Here is an 18284-nt window from a genome sequence, read left to right on the forward strand (position 1 = left end):
TTTGGAACGGGGAAGGCAGAGACTTGTCTGGAACCTGGAAATGAACTTACAACAGACCAGCTCCTTGAGGAGCCAAGGAAGGGCCTTGACCCTGAACTCTTCCCCAGACCAGCCACCGAGAGAGGTGTCCCTGTCTCCCACCCTCTCCTACCCAGGGTTCCTAGCCTGGAGCCCGTCCTCCCATGGAATAAACAGAGTGTCTTGAGAAAACACCTGCAGGCTTGTGATGTCTTCGGTCTGTGGACAGGGGAAGGGGTTTGAATGCAAACCCCCACAGCATTCAGGGGTATGGAAGGGGTGGCTGCTAAGGGCTCATGGTCCTCTCTGAAGACCCAGCTGGGTCCTGTAACTACATCTCTCTCCTGTTCCCTAAGCTGGGCCTACATCTGGAGACTGATTTGACCAGCCCATGCACTCAGCAGGGACACCGTCACCTATCCATTTAACCCACAAGCATCAATCCAGTCCTGCTCTCTGTGGTCCTGGAGGGCCTTGCCCTCCCCCACCTCTCTTTAGCATGTTTCAATCCTGCTATCTTTTAAAGCCCTTTGCCTACAGGAAGCCCTCTTGAAGTGCCCCAGTCCCTTCCCCAGCCCTATTCAGAAAGTCCTCATCTGAGCTTCTGCTCCTGCAACCCACACTGGCCGTGGTTCTCTACTCAAATTGGAAGCTCCCTGAGGGTAGAGGCCTCCTTAGCTCTAACAAACCCATATCTCATCTGTCCCCCAAACCTGGCAAGACTGAGTTTTAGTTTTTCTTAAAGTGTAATGCAGATTTTATGGGACTACAGCTCAGAGGTTCCTTAATGGAGTGACCTCTCCAAACCTTCCCAGCTTCTCCTCAAGGCTCCCTAGGGCCCAGTACCTCTATTAATGGTCACTTGTTATGTTATTATGTGCTGTCAAGTCAGAACCCACTCGGCTGACCCTCTAGAGACTGTTCAGAGGATGTAAATCTCAAGGAAGAGATTTCCCATCTTTCTCCTCTGGGTCAGCTGGTGGATTCAAACCACCTGCCTTTGAGTTGGCTGCACAACTCCTTACCACTCACTACTATTTTTTTATTATTATTTTTATTATTATGTCCCTTCAAGTCGAGTATGACTCATAGCGATCCTATAAACAATAGATCTGAAACCTGCCCTACCCTGTGCCAACCTCACAGTCTCTGACACACGCGACCCCACTGCCACAGTCACTGAGTCAATCCACCTGATTGAGGGCCTTCCTCTCCTTCGCCGTCCCTCCACCCTTCCAAGCATGATGTCCTTCTCTGAAGAGTGGCCTCTCTTAGCAACATGCCCAAAATATGAGAGAAAAAGCTTCACCATCCTTGCTTCCAAGGAGCAATCTGGCTTCAACCTCTGAAAATTCCTGCCCTAACCTGCCAGCCTCAGGAGTGGCTGGGACACAAAGGCCATGGCACCTCCATGTGCAACCCAGGCTGCCTCAACTCCCCTGTGTCCTCTAGGGGACCCCGAAGCGCCTCTCTGTGCTCGTGCTCTGAATTCCTTAAGTCACCTCAACCAGACTTCCCTGGTGGGGAGTGTTGGGTAAGGTACCCTGTGGGATTGTCAGGGTCGTCCCGCCCAGGTTGAGGGGTGCCCGCTCAGCGTCCCCAGCTGGCTGCCAGGGGGAACTGGCTTGTTTTGGCATCTGCCTCCACTGAGCTGAAGCCTTTCTTTCCTGCTGCTTTGCATAGTGGCGCTAATTCTGTCCTCCCAGTTCAGAGGGGCCAGGGTGGGTGGGGGGAGTCTTCACTTCTCCCCCCAGCAGGGTCTCCCCCTACTTGGGCTTCCCTAGACTGGGGGAGGCCTTGGCCCACCAAAAGTTTAATTTATTAATATCTTTGAACAGTAAGGTTTCACAAACACTTTGAAGAGTTAATGGACAGAGAACAACCGGAGCAGCTAGGCTTGAAGCCCCCTCTGCACCTCATCTAATCCATTGGGCTGTTCTAGGGTCTTACACTGTGTTGTCATGTCTATGTCACAGGCCGCTGGCCCTTCACTGAGTTGAGCCAAGAAACAAAGTTGGGGGAGGATCGTGTGGAGGAAAAATCTAGCAGTTGCCCCCAACTCCTAGTCATTCCCTGAGAAACCTGATGGTTTCAAGGGCAGCCAGGACAAAGACCAGACCAAACAATAAATCATGGTAAGACTCTGGGCCTGATCAGAGAGTCCCAATCTGAGTTAATTAACAGCCCCAAATTCCAAGAGGTAACATCTTCCCCAGTCCTCCCCAAGACCCCTATAAAAGGAGACTACTCCTAATTGTGAAGTACCATTCTGACTTTCTTTGCTCCTAGTCAGCTGGTGTTCCTCTCAGACCATGCAATAAAGGCCTGTTCGTTTCTTGGGACCAGTTTCTTTCTTTCTCTCTGTTCTAACATGGTGGGAATGATGAACGTCTTGGGCCTCAGTTACCTTATCTGAAAATGGGAGTCATAAAACATATATGAGGAATTGAACCAGGTAGTTTTTCCTTTATAGTGTGTTGTATGGTGAAAATGACTTTTTCTTTAGTGCACAGTCCTATGAACTTCAGCACATATATAAATTGAATATATAACCAGTGTTACAACTGAGATACAGAACACAGACCAAGTGGTTTGTTGTCACAAGTATTTCTTGAGCACATCTTAAATACCAGTAAAAGCAGATTGAGCACTTCCATGTTCATTTATGCTATCGTGCCTAAACTCCAGGAAAAAAACCTGGAAGGGAGTCACATAATCCCCATTTTACAAATGAAAGTAGAGACAGAGGAAGGTCACCATGACACACACACAGAGCTTCTAACATCAAACCTAGCCTCCTTTCCACAATACCACTGCTACCTGTCTTGAAGGCAACAAGGCTTTGAAGTAGAGATGGAGGAAGGTGAGAAATCGGGGGCAACTTTGGCCATTATTAAAGGTTTGTGCTTTGAAGAGGTTTGCTCTTCCCATTGCTCATGAATTCCAAAGTTTGGGGACACTGGCCACTCCTGTCACAGTCTGGATGAGAAGTCAGGTCATTGGGCATCCTTCTGGGAGCCCAGCCCTGGGGCCCCTCTTCCCTTCCCCTCCCAGAGTGCAGCCCTGAGGCCCCCTGGGTGGGCACATGCCCCACTGCCCGCTGGGGGGAATCCGGCCAGGTCCCCAGGGGCAGTGGTTTAAATACAGGCTGGTTCCTCCTCCATTCTAGCTTGACTTCCGGCTGCTGGCTGCAGGTGCTGTTGGGGCTGGGGTGTTCTGAACCCAAGGGTTTAGGTATTTTTCCAGAAAAAAAAATATCAGAGGTGAGAGAAAAAAATAAAACATGAAAAGAAGCTGCTTTGGAATCACAGACAGGTAGTGTTCATCCCTTAGTGTGGGTCTGGCCTGGCCGTGTCTTCTGTGCCACCTCAGATCCCGGTGTCTGGATCCCAGCTCTCACACATTCAGCTCTCATTACTCCTCCTCAGTAGCTGGATTCAAGCCTGTCTCTGCAACATGACTGGACGTCCCAGGCCCCACACTGCCGCGGGGGCTAGCACTCTCAGGTTCCGCTATTGACTCAGTTGCAAACAACAACAAACCTTCCTCTTGGGACATCCCAGCTGCATCTCCCCACCTCGAAACCTTTATTTAGAAACTTAAATGACTACAGAGAATAAAAGTTAATGAGCATTAAATCCTCAATCCAATCAGACTGTGGTTTGTCCCATTCAGGCTGCCCTCAATATAACTCAGACTGCCCTCAATGTAACTTTTGAAAATGGCATTTTTCTCAGACCTCTCATTACTTTCTTCTTCATGTTGCTGGAAGGGTCCAGGGGAGGGTGCGGTGGTGGGAGGCACAGACAGCCTGGAGATCCCACTTCGGGCTCAGTCCTCCATGTTCTGAGCTCACACAGAATATATGTTTGTGCTCGTAATCTGCCTCATTCTATTTTTTGTCATGTACAGTGAAGCCTCTGAGAGCTGGAGCTTGATGGAGCTGTCTTGTTTTTCTGAGTAGCCACCTTTGCACACAAGTTCTCCCCCTCTGCCCTTTTCTTTCTCTACTGTTGTTGGTATGTGTTGTCAAGTGGGAAGTGGCCCATAGCTGACCCTCCAGTTGATTTTCAGAAGCTGTAAATTGCACAGGAGGATATTGTTCATACTTGGAGCAGCTAGTGGATTAGAACTGGTTGCCTTTGGCTTGGCAGTGCAGCTCCTTACCACTAAGCCACCAGAGCTCGTTAGCCTTCTCTGCTGGTAGAAGAGCTCTCTGGTGGAGTAATCCATAGGGTGTGGCATTGTTAACCTGTTAACCCCAAAGCCACACCTTTCTGGTGGTTCAAATCCACCAGCTGCTCCTTAGGAGAAAGATGGATCATTTCCTGTGCAATTTTCAGCCTCAGAAACCCATTGGAGGAGCAGTGATGAGTTGATGCTGACTCAAAGGCATTGTGGGAACGATTGCATTTCCCTTCCCCAATGGTTTCTGTCTTACATAGATTCTGTCTTTTGCAAGCTTAACTTAATCCATGGGCATATATATGGCTTTGCATTGCAAGTCTCTAAACTATATTCATTATTTTTTTCCAATTTATTTCCTTTATATTGCTATTATTGATAATACATACCAGTTCAATTTCTACATATACAATGACAGTAACTACATTCTTTGAGTTGTACATTCACCCTCCTTTTGTGAGTTTTTCCACTCCCTTTCACATAAGCTTATTGTTCCGTGAGGCTTACTAGTATCGAATGTTTCTCTTATGATTCTGATCCTATATGTAGTTGTTGTTATGTGCTATCGCGTAAGCTATGATTGATAGTGACTCTATGAACAAGACCTCTGAACCTTGCCCTATCCTGAGCCAACCTCACCATCTCTGACACACCTGACTTCATGCATAGCGTGCCAGCTTGGGAAGCCCAGAGTAACATCTTTGCCAGGGAGCACCCAAATAGATGATGGACAGGTGTGACTGGCGCCTGAGACATCGTATTAAGGGTTTAGAGGCTTCGCCTCGTGGTTCCTCACAGGCAGAGACTTCCACACCCACTGTGGACCAACGCCAGACAACCTTCAGGCCTTCTGGACCTTGGGCTGACTTCCTTGTTGTGGGAATCCCTGCCACCTGCACTATTATATCTGTTTGTTTGCTTCTCCATGTGGTTTGCTCTTATGGGTATCTTTTAGCTATTAAGTGTTTTGTTTTTTCAATTGGGGAAGTATCATTACCCGTTGCTGGTCTTAATAGCTTGTATACGTATATTTTTACTTGTCTATCATCTGCTCTTTTGAGTGCAGTGCTTGTCTGCCAGATGCTGTATTAAAGTGGGGCTCACAGCTAAAGACAGAATAGAAAGAAGGAATGGCTATGCACTTCTGAAATAACGGGCATTAGAAAACCTTAATAGAGCACACTTAGACTATTAGCTTTGATCCCATATATGTAGTCATTAAAAGAGCAGAATCCTCAAGATAAGACATTTCTTTCTAAAAGTTAAATTAGAGTTTGGTTTTAGGAATATTTCAGGAGACTTTTTATTTATTATTTAAAGCTTAGGATAATAGTGCCAGGAGTTTACCCAGTCCCTTAACTTCTGAAAGTCTTGAGTCTATACAAATTTTAAATTCTATTCTGCCATCTCTCCCCTTTTGATAAAATTTTTTTTATAGACTAACTGATTAAAATGTTTAGGAATGATAGTCGGGCACCATCTAGTTCTTCTGGTCTCATGGTAAAGGAGGCAGTTAGTTGTTCATGGAGACAATTAGCCACACATTCCATTTCCTCCACCTAATCCTGATTTTGCTTCTTCCTGTGTTGTTCCAAATAAAGACCAAATTTCATATCTTGATGGCATCTTTCACATTTTTAAGCCCTTGACATTACAAAATTAATTGAAGCACTGCTGTAGCATATGCCATCAAGTCAAAACAGACTCACAGCTGACCCTCCAGTGGGGTTTCAGAGGCTATAGATTTTATAAGAAGAGAGTTCCCGTCTCTTCCCACGGCAAGGCCAGTGGGTTGGAACCACCTCTCTTTGGGTGAGTAACGCACCTCTTTACCAGTAGGCCACTTGATCTCTGTACACACATTATTTACAAAGATAAGCCATGAAGCCATGACCTTAAACCTCTAAACCAAGAAACCAAATCCCATGAGGCTTTCAGCTGTACACAATTAGCCTCAGCAGTGGCTCTTCGTTGGTGTTGTTAATAGGTCTGTCACATAACTTTGGCCAGTTCAACTTTTCAACAGTAATTACATTAGTGGGCTGTGCAACCCCCTCTTAATCAGTGTGGTTTTCTCTCTTTCCCCTTCCCTCCTGCCCCTGGTAACCACTAGTAAACTTTGTTCTCTATACATTTGCCTATTCTTGTCTTTATAAACGGGAAGTCATTCAATATTTGTCCCTCTCTGACTTTTTTTCACTGAATATAATGTCGTCAAACTCTATCTATATTGTAGTTATGTATCAAGGCTTCATTTCTTCAACAACTATCTAATATTATTACATATTTGAAATTGCTGTCAGTTTGATCTGATAGTTGCAATTAGATGCCGTCGAATATGACTCATTGCGACCCTATGAGAAAATATGAATCCTGTCCTATCCTGTGCCGTCCTCATCATCTCTGACACACTTGAGCCCATTGCTGCAGTCTCAGCATCAATCCATCTCGCTGAGGGTCGTCTTCTCTTTTGCTGATTCTTCACCTTTTCAAGCATGACATCCTTTTCCAAGGAATAGCCTCTCCGAGCACCATGTCTAAAGTATTAGAGATGAAGCTTTGCTATCCTTGCCTCCAAGCAGCACTCTGGCTGCACTCTTTCCAAGACATATATGTTTGTTCTTTTGGTAGTCAATGGGATATTCAATACTTCTCTCCAAAATCACAATTGAAAGGCACAAATTATTCTTCTGTCATCCTTATTCACTGTCTAACTCTTAGATGCATAGCAAGTAGCTGAAAAGACCATTGCCTGAATTAGGCACACCTTTGTCTCCAAACTGACATCTCTGTTCTTCAGTATTTTGGAGAGGTTCCTGACAGCAGACTTGGCCAATACAATACAATACAATACAATACAATACACAATATACAATACACCATGTGATCTCCTGACTGGAGGGTGTTGATTGTAGATCCAATCCAAGTAAGATGAAGTCATTGACAATTTAAATTCTTTCTATCGTGATGTTGCCTATTGGCCCAGAGGTGAACACCTTTGTTTTCTTAATCTTAATCTTAATCTTAATATGGAATAAGGATTGAAAGCTATAGACTGATCTTTTGTAGCAATGTTTCAGGTCTTCCTCACTTTCAGCAAGCAAGATTGTGTCATCTGCATAACATAGGTTGTTGATACATCTTTCTCCAATCCTGATACCACACTCCTCTTCATGGAGTTCTGTTACACAAATTATTTGCTCAGCATACACATTGAATACGTAGTGAGAAAGGACACAACCCTGACACACACGTTTCCTGAATAGTGTTCCTTTATTTTGTTTGCACAAATGTCTTCTTGGTCTTGCTAGATTTCCTATTAGCACGATTAAGTGTTCTGGGATTCCCATTCTTCTCAATGTTCACAATAGTTTATTGTGATCCACACAGTTAAACGTCTTTGCAGAGTCAATATAACACAGATCGACTGAAGGAAGAATATGGCAGTTGCCCCACACCCCCAAGCTTGATCACTTCCTGAGAAACTTGATCACACCTGAGTTGGTCACATCAAAGACGAGACCAGACAATGGATCCTGATAAGAGTCTGAGCTTGAAAAAACAAAAGAGGCTAAAACCTAACTTAATTAACATGCCAAATTCCAAGTATCCCCAGGACTCCTATAAAAACAAAGCCCCCCAAACTGCCCATGTGCCATTTGGATCCTGTCTGCATGCCATGCCGCTGGGTCCCTTGGCATCCCTCTCAGACCGCACAATAAAGCCCTGTTCATTTCTTGGGACCAATTCTTTTATTTCTCTCCCTCATGCCCTCACACTCTTTTTTTCTATCTAACACAGACATTTTTCTGGTATTCTCTGTTTTCAGTGAGGAAGAGCCCAGTGCTCAAGAGAAACATTCTTTACTAGTTAAGCTAAACTCCTACTGGATTTTAGAAAGGGTTCAGAGGATGGTTTTGGTCTAAGGTTTAAAGATTATCACAGCAATCTCTCTAGTTTAAAAGAATTGTCCTACTGGGAGAACTTGGTGATCACGTGATCTGCTATTTGAGGCTGTTTATGATTTCACTCCTTTCCCTCATGTCTTTCCATTCATCCTGTCTACTCAGCAGACACATGTTGAGTTCCTGGACTATGACAGTTGCCCACTGCCCCACTTCCTCAGTTATCCCTCTACCTCTAGAGCTCAGTTGTTTCCTTCAGAGCAATTCTCATAATTTGAAGTTACTGAGTTGTTGCTGGGTGCTAGTGAGTGGATTTCTCGTCATTACAACTCATGTGTGACAGAGGCTTCACTGGCTTTTCTTGACTGTGGTCTTAACAGACGTACAACTCCAGGTCTTTCTCCTGACAAGCCATCAAAGGTTTTGTTAATGGCTGAATGCTTAACCACTGCACTACCACATTATTTTTTATCGTTATATTTATTTGTTGGCTGACATCGCTTTCCCCAGCAAACTGTAAGCTCCAGAAGAAAAGGAACTATTTCTTCTGTTACTGTGGAGTCATAACTGACTCAAAACTAAACCTCCAGCAAGTTTTCAGAGGCTGTAAACAGAAGACTAAGGTGCACCTGATTCAAGCCATCATCTGTACAATCATTTGCTAAGCACCGGAAAGCTGAACAATAAATAAGAATGACAGAAGGAGAATTGATGTCTTTGAGTTGTGATGTTGGAGAAGAGTACTTCCTATGGACTGCCAAGAGAACAACCAGCTTTGTCTTGGAGAAAGTGCAGCCAGAATGCTCCTTGGAGGCCAGAATGACAATACTTTGTTTCACATACTTTGGACATGTTGTTAGAAGAGGCTATTCATTGGAAACGGACATTGTGCTTGGAAAGGGAGAGGGTAGGCGAATGAAAAGAAGACCCTCAACCAGATGGATTCAGACAATGATTGCAGCAATAGGTTCAAGTATGTTAGAAATTATGAGGATGGAACAAGATAGGAGAGTGTTCAGATCTGTTGTTCATAGAGTCGCTATGAGTCATACTCAACACAGTGGCACCTAGCCCATCTTTCTCCAGAGGAGAAGCTGGTGGATTCAAACCATCTGTCTTTGGATAGGCAGCACAATTCCTTACCCACTAGGCCACCAGTTCTAGGTATGCCTTATGTCTAGTACAATGCCTAATAAGATATGGGGCAATGACTACTTGCTAAGCTAATGCATGAACAAGAGAATGTGTGAATGAATGAGTAGATGAAGTTAATGTTTCCAGCCTTGATGACTGTGCTCCATGGTCTTTTAAATGGCTGCTTTTTCAGAAATATATCGCTAGGCCTTTCTTCCAAGGCACCCCCAGGTGGACTCAAATCTCCAATCTTTTGATTAGTGGCTGAATGCTATGACAGTTTGCACCATACAGGGATAAGAGAGAGAACAATCAGGAGAGGTTCTTTGCAGCTGACAGTATGAAGAGAGCACTCTGGAAGGGAACACCTTGGAAGGGAGCTCTGATGGCCTAGTAGCAAGAAGCTGAGCTACTATCCTGAAGGCATGCTGTTCGAATCCACCAGATGCTCCACTCGAGAAGGAAGGACAATCTCCTCCTGTGCCAATTGTATATGATTCAACAGTACAAAGCAAGCGGGGAGGGATGGGGAAAGAGAGAGCACTCTGGACTTCCCACCGCTGCTGCAAATATCTGGAAACTTACTTTTTTCCCATGGGACCCTCTCCCAGGGGGATAATCCCCAAAGTATAAATTACTCCACACATCTAGTTGTGTGGATTATTAGGACCTCAAATTGTTTACTGTAAATGATCCCAGAAAGGCCCCACCTCTGGCCTCCATGCCCCTTCCTTCACGCCTAAACTCTCTGCAACATCATGCGGCAAGTGCAGAGGTCCATGGAGTAAGAGGAAGTGAGAGCTCAATGAACACTGAAACATGCAATACAAATGGGAAGGACAGTGTGGCTTGGTTCACTGGTCAGTGCCTCACTGATCCGTGCGTTGGGCTGCTTTTTCTCCCTTTCTTTGAGCCTTGTAAACCCTGTGTGTGCAAACCTCATTCTGGGGCTGAAGTACTTGGCAGTCTATCTCCCTACCTTCAATGAACATTTTCTTCACAAGAGCCTAATCTCTACTCTCTGGACTTTGCACTGAAGAGAGTTCTGCCTACCCTCAGAAACGTCATTGTCTTTACTAAGGATCTTGGTGCCATGGACAGGTTATGCGCCTGGGACAGTCCATCACTTAGCTGGCCAACGATAAGCAAGTGATTTTATCTCTCTGAGCCTCAATATCTTCAGCTATGAAATGGAGCTCATGACCCACTATTGACCTGATATGGTGCCTCGGAGGCACTCAGATATCTTGATCTCCTTTTCTGCCTTCCCTGGAAAAGCCCTTGTGAATCCCCATGTATGTTCTCTGAAGACTTTAACTCTATGAGTTTAGCGATCACGTGGGTGCTGAGACATCTTAGCTAAGGGAGCTAAAGATTCCAATTTAGAGGATGTTGGGAATAAAAGGAAGATGGATTGTGTCCCAAGTCTTCTGAGGCTGACTTTAGAGATGCTGATCACAGCCTCTCCCCAATGCCACACAGAGGCTATCGTTGACAATCCCTAAACCAGAGGAGGCAGAGATCCAAACCCAGGTGGTGCTACTAGAGTGGGCGGCTTCCCACCTTTGGAGGGAAAATCCCAAGTCTCATTAAAATTTTATCTTCTACTAGTAACATATTATGTACATGGTTCCATCAATGAAGATCCTGAAAGATCCACACTGAACAGAAGGAATACCAACCAACATTCTCCAAACCTTCAGCTCTCTCCTCTATGGGTCTGGTGGCTGCCATAGTAACCTCTTTTAAAGGTATATCCCCAGGGGTCTGCAGCATCTTCTGGACCAAGCAGTTCCGGGGTCAAAGCGGATGTGGATGCTTGGCAGTAAATCCCTCCTAATGGGAATCTTCATCCACACTTCACTCATGCACATCTCTCTAACCACCAAGATTTTCTCAACTCTGGTTTCTGTTGCCCTTAATCCTAGAAGCTTTTGTGTTGTAATTAAATGACATCGAGACTCATAGCAACCCTATATATGTGCCACAGAATAAAGCATAGTTGGGTCCTGTGCCATCCTCATAATTGCTGCCGTTGTTGCTGCATAATTGTTGCTGTTGCTGTTTGGGTCCATTGTTACAGCCACTCCATCAGTCCATTGCACTGAGGGTCTTTTTCTTTTTTGCTGACTATTTTATCAAGCGTAATCTAAGGTGTGTCTGATGCAGGCCATAGTCTTTGCAATTACTTGTTATGTAGCAGAAAGTTGGTCAATAACTAGGAATGATATTAGGAGAATTGATACCTCTTGAGCTGGAGAAGAGTATTAGGTATACCATGGACTGCTAAGACAACAAACAGGTTCATCCTTGGAGGCAAGGGTTCTGAAGCTTTGTCTGACATACTTTGGGCATGTTGCAAAGACGGACGGGTCCTTGGATAGGGACACTGTGCTTGGGAGGGTGGAGCAACAGCACAAGAGAGGAAGACCATTGATAAGATGGATTGATTCAGTGACTAAAGTAATGGGGGTAGGTGTGTCAGAGACAATAAGATTGGCAAAGGGGTCACCTACCTCAATTAAGTAGGTAACTGATTTTAAATTTTTTAGTATGTCCTGGACTGGTCTCTTGCCTGTAGCACTAGACTGTGGCACCTCTGCCTTGCAGGGCCCTGTGCCCTCTGACAGGTGACACCTGGCACTGCCAACTGCCCCCTGAAAATGCCTATAGGACCTTATCTAGCTTCAGAGGACACTCAGCCCACTGTCTGGAAGCCCATCTGGGCCTTTTCCTGGAAGTCCTGCTGCCTGTCAATACCACTCCTACCACCATAAGTCCAACCCCACCACCTGGAAGCCCCACCCTGCTGCCTGGAAATCCTGTCCCACAGCCTGGACACTTCAGCTCCAACACCTGGAGGATGACCCACTGCCATCCCTCGGAACTGTAACAGAGACATCAGTATCACAGGTGAACCCATTTACTTTCTTCTTTCTTCCCAAAGTGTTATCTGCCTTTAGCCTGGAGCACCTTGTACTGGCCTAGCTGCAGCCGTTGTCTGACAGAGGAGGCTAATTCACAGGTCTTTTCTCTCCCGAACTGAAGTAAGTCTTACCTTAAATCAAAAATTCAGAGAGAGTCCCAGGGTAGATTCCCAGGCAGGGTAGACTCCTCACCCTCTTCTGGAGTGATGACATCAGACCAAGAGCCTGCTATTGCTCCAGGCATGGAAAAATCTACCATAGCAATGTCATGTAGGAAGCAGGCTTTCACCCTACACAAGCCCAAAGCAAGATGTCACTCTCAAAAAGTGACACAGTATCAATGGATTTCCTGAAGCCAGAAAGCCTGCTGAAACTTCCTGATACAGAATTTAAAAGAACAATGATTGAATGTTTTTAATGGGTGAAAGACAAACTTAAAGAATTACAGGACACTGCAAGCAAAAACCAAGAGGAGCTTTAAAAAAAATAATCCAAAACAATGCAGGTAAAACAAATGAGGCATTAGAGGCTCTGGAAAAACAGGAAACCACAAACCAAAATATGAAGACTAATGTTTAAGAAGCTGTCAACATGTTGGAGGAACAGAGTTGAAGAGATGAAACACTGAACCAGTTAAAAAGATAGAATTGTATCACTTATCTGTCAGAACAAAAAGCAGAATCAGAATGGAAGAAAAAAAGAAGAAACAATAATGTGAATATTATAAGAATGATGTGAGATACCATCAAGAAGAATAACATTCATGTAATCAGAACATCAGACAAGAAACAAGGAAAGGCACAGAAAAAGTTGTGGAAGAATTACTAGAAGAAAATTTTCCAGGCATAATGAAGAATGAGAGAATATATATTCAAGAAGTTGAGCAAAGACTATATAAAAGAGACCGCAAAAGAAAAACACCAAAGCATATCATAGTCCATTTTCCCAGAACCAAAGATAAGGAGAGAATTCTGAAAGCCACTTGGGGGGCGGTGGGGGGGAAGTAACCTAACAATCTGCATTATGCAGATGACACAACCCTGCTTGCCGAAACTGAGGAGGACCTCATTCACTTGCTGCAGAGGGTCAAGGACTGCAGCTTTCAGTATGGACTGAGGCTCAATGTCAAGAAGACAAAGATTCTCACCACTGGACCAATTGGTAGCATCAGAATGGATGGCGAAGAGATTGAGATTGTTCACAGCTACAGTTTGCTTGGCTCCACAGTCAACAGTCTTGGCACCAGCAGCCAGGAAATAAAAAACGTGTTGCGATGGGAAAGTCTGCTGTTAGGGACCTCTCTAAAGTACTCAAGAGCAACAGTGTCTCTCTGGAGACTAAGGTGCGCCTGATACAGGCCATGGTTTTTGCAATCACTTGTTATGCATCAGAGAGTTGGACAATGACTAAGGAAGATAGAAGGAGAATTGATGCCTTTGAGCTGTGGTGCTGGAGAAAAGTATTGAATGTACCCTGGACTGCCAAGAAAACAAAGATTCATCCTGGAGAGGGTTAAACCAGGCTACTCCTTGGAGGCAAGGATTCTGGGGCTTCATCTGACATACTTTGGACATGTTGTAAGGAGAGACAGATCCTTGGAGAGGGATATCATGCTTGGGAGGGTGGAGGGACAGCACAGGAGGGGAAGACCCTCTATGAGGTGGATTGATTCAGTGACTGGAGTAATCAGGATGGGTGTGTCAGAGGCCATGCGATTGGCACAGGATAGAGCAGGGTTTAGGGCTGTTGTACATAGGGTCGCTATGAGTCGCAAACATAACAACAACAACCTATGAGATAGAGCAGATAAAGGGGAGCTCTGGTGGCCTAGTGGCAAGGAGCTCCAACTACAATCCCAGAGGTGCACGGTTCGAATCCACCAGATGCTCTGCCGGGGAAGGAGGGACAATCTCCTCCTGTACCAGTCAGATCTGATTTGACGGTACACTCACACAAAAATAATAAAATTTAAAAAAAGATAGAGCAGATAAGATTAAGTGCCAATTTCTCAGCAGAAACCATGTGAGTAAGAAGACAGTGGAATGACATATATCCAATACTCAGAGAATACAACTGTCAACCAAGAATACTATACCCAGGAAAACTGTGTATCAAATATGAAAGAGAGATCAAGATATTCTCAGAAAAACAGAACCTAAGGGAGTTTGTAAAAACAAGACCAGCATTGCAGGAAACACTGAGAGATGTCTTTCCTACAGAGGTGCCACAGAAAGCAAGATGGACCAAAGTAAACAGCAACAATACCAAAAAGAACTCAACAAAACGACAGCAATAAAACTTTGCCTCTAAATAATCAACACTAAATGTGAATGGTTTAAATCCACCACTGAAGAGAAAAAGAGTAGCAGATTGGATAAAAAAAAATCCATAAAATCCATCAATATGCTGTGTGCAAGAGCCACACTTGAAAACTGAAGACAAAGGAAAACTAAAAGGGTGGAAAGAAATATACCAAGCAAATGGTAACCAGAAATAAAGCAGGAGTAGTGATATTAATCTCTGATAAAATATATTTTAATGCAAAAACTATCACAAAGGACAAGGAAGGTCACCACATAATGTTTAAAGGGTCAATAGAACAAGAGGACATAACAATAATAAATATGCAGCAAATGACAGAGCTGCAAAATATATAAAACAAACATTAACAAAACTAAAAAAGGAAATAACACCAATATAGTAGTTGGAGACTTCAATATACCAGTCTCAGAAAAGATAGAACTACCAGAAAGAAACTCAACAAAGATGCTGAAGAATTAAACCATACAATAAACCAACTTGATCTCATAGATATATATGGGTTAATACACCCTAAAAAAGGTACAGTATACCTTCTTCTCCAATGTGCATGGAACGTTCTCAGGAATGGATCACATTTTGGGTCACAAGGCAAGAATCAATAAATTAAAAAACATAGGAATAATACAAAGAATCTTATCAGACCACAATGCTACAACATTAGAAATTAACAACGAGGATAAAGGAGGGGAAAAAAATTTGGAAGCTGAACAACACCTTGCTTGAACATGAGTGGGTACTAGAAGAAATAAAAAATGAAATTAAAAAGCTTCTTGAAACAAATGACAATGAAAACACAACTTACTAAAAGCTCTGGGAAACAGCCAAAACAAGAATCTGAGGCCAATTTCTTGAAATAAACAAACACATCAAAAGGCAGGGGGAAAATGACTGTTGACTCTCTAACTCAACATCTCAAAAAAATTGAAAAAAGAACAGTAAGAAAACCTGACACACTCTAAAAAACGGAAATTATAAAAATTAGGGCAGAAATAAATGAAACAGAAAACAGAATAACAATTGAAACCAACAAAACCAAGAGTTGATTCTGCAAACAGTCAAAATCTACAAACTACGAGCAAAACCAACAAATGAAAAGAAAGAAAAGACACAAATATCTGAATAAGAGATGAAATGGGCAATGCCACAACAGAACCAACTAAAATTAAAAGGCTAACAATTGAATATTATGAAAAACTATACTCAAACAAATATGAAAACTTAGAGGAAATGGACAAATACTTAGAAACTCACAACTTACCTAAACTGACACAGACCAAAACTGAACATCTGAACAGACCCATTACAAAAGAAGAAATTGAAAAAGTAATAAAACAACTTCCATCCCCGAAAAAAGCCCTGGACCAGATTGTCTTACAAATGAATTTTATCAAACATTCAGAGAAGAACTCTCACCAATTCTATATAAAGTATTTCAGAAAATAGAAGAAGATGGAACTCTCCCAGATGCATTCTATGAAGTAAACATATCCTTGATACCAAAGCCAGGTAAAGACACCACCAAAATAGAAAACTGTAGATTAATATATCTCATGAACATAGATGCAAAAAGCCTGAATAAAATCCTGGCCAATAGAATCCAATAATACATAAAAAAAAAAATTCACGATGACCAAGTGGGACAGGTATGCAAGGACAGTTCAACATAAGAAAAACAATCAGTGTTAATTCATTGCGTTAACAAAGCAACAAATAATGGCAAGGTTTTGGAGAAACTGGAACCCTTAATCCCTGTTGGTGGGAGTGTAAAATGGTGCAACCCATCTGGAAGGCAGTATGGTGCTTTCTCAAAAAGTTGGGAATAGATTAGGTATTTACTGCGTGACAATAGTCCATAATAAGAACTGCATAGTAAAGTGTACTGGGGAAGGGGGGAGAAATTGTACAACAATGAAATAATTTTTTCTTAATTTTTCAAAAAGACTTTTATCACCACTTTTGGCTGCTTTCCAGTTTGTGAACATGAGTGAAACAGCTGCATTCTACAAAGGTATATTTTCTGTTTTGGTTGAGGCTTGAGTGTGGACTGTTGCTTGTAATTGGGTGTGCACTGATTGGGTTTGGCCTTGTATTTAAAAAGACTTTTGGGCCCTTCGGCCTGGTTTTAATTCTTTTCAGTCAAACATTCTTCTAAGTAGTATAGCACTGGTTAGTCAATTTGCTGTACATAGGTAACTTGTGGTTGCTGTGATGGTAAACACTGTGACACTGATGTGTCAAATGCAATAATGGTTACCCATGGTGGACAGTGCTTGGTGGAGCTCCAAAAATCAAATAGCTTGCCTCTGGAATCTTTAGAAACTTAGAGAAATTATGAAAGTTATACATGTTCAGGATTTTCATTCATAGGTTCACTATGAGTCATCTATGACTAGACAGCACTTAACAACAATACAACATTGGGAGTCTTAGCGATAGCAATAAGACAAGAGAAGGAAATAAGAGGTATCCAAATTGGCAAAGAGGAGGTAAAATTATCTCTACATGCAGATGATATAAAAGTATACTTAGAAAAGCCTAAAGATTCAGCAAGTAAACTACTGGACACAGTTGACCAGTTCAGCAAAGTGGCAGGGTATAAGATCAACATACAAAAATCAATTGCATTCTCTACAGTGATAAAGAGAAAACAGAACTGGAGCTAAGAGAAACAATACCCATCACAATAGCTAATCACAAGATTAAATACTTGGGAGTAAATCTAACTAGAAACACAAAGACTCTATTACTACAAGAAACAAAAAGAAACCTAGAGAAGAATACTATATCTATATCTATATCTATATAATTTTGCTCTTGGATAGGAAGACTCAATAATGTGAAAATAACAATTCTATGAAAGGCAATGTACATGTTCAAAGCAATATCATCACAAATAACAATTCCATTCTTCAATGAGATGAAAAAGGCAATTTCCAATTTCATCTGGAATGGAAAGAGACCCTGAATAAGCAAAACACTCCTTAAAAAGAGAAACAAGGTAGGAGGCATTTCACTCCCTAATTTCAAATCCTACTACACTGCCATGATGGTCAAGACAGCATGGCCCTGGTACAAGACAGACAAATGGATCAATGGAATAGAATTGAAAACTCAGAAATAAGCCCCTCTACCTATGTTCAACTGATTTTTGACACAAAGATAAAATCAGCTAAGTGGGGAAATGACAGCCTTTTTAACAAATGGTGTTGGCAAAATTGGAAAACTACCTGCAGAAAACGCAAGCAAGCCTCACACCTCATACCATACACAAAGACCAACTAACTCAAAGTGGATCAAGGACTTAGGACTAAAACCAAGGTCTATAAACTTCATCAGAGAAAGCTTGGAAGAACTCTAGAAGTCCTAATCTGCAACATGAACAGTCTCCCAAGCATCCTGAAAAACCTACAACAAGGAGAGGATAAAATAGATGAATGGAACCAAATCAAATCCCTGTGAATATTAAAAAAAAACAACAAAAAACAACCAACCTTCTCCAAGAGGGGAAAAAGGAAAACCACAGACTGGGAAAAAATATTTGGTAATTACATGTCTGATAAGGGACTTATATCTAGAATGCAGAGCATACTCAAACACCACAACAAGATAGAGGTAAACAATTCAATGGTAAAATGGGCACAGGACATGAACAGACATTTCACCAAAGAAGACATTCAGATGGTGAAAAAACACATGAAGACCACAACAAGATAAAGGTAAATAATCCAATAGAAAGATGGGCACAGGATATGAACAGACACTTCACCGAAGACGACATTCAGATGGCTAACAA

Source organism: Elephantulus edwardii, unplaced genomic scaffold (assembly GCF_000299155.1).
Source record: "Elephantulus edwardii isolate Elephantulus edwardi_28Jun2011 unplaced genomic scaffold, EleEdw1.0 scaffold00048, whole genome shotgun sequence".
Lineage (NCBI taxonomy): Eukaryota > Metazoa > Chordata > Mammalia > Macroscelidea > Macroscelididae > Elephantulus > Elephantulus edwardii.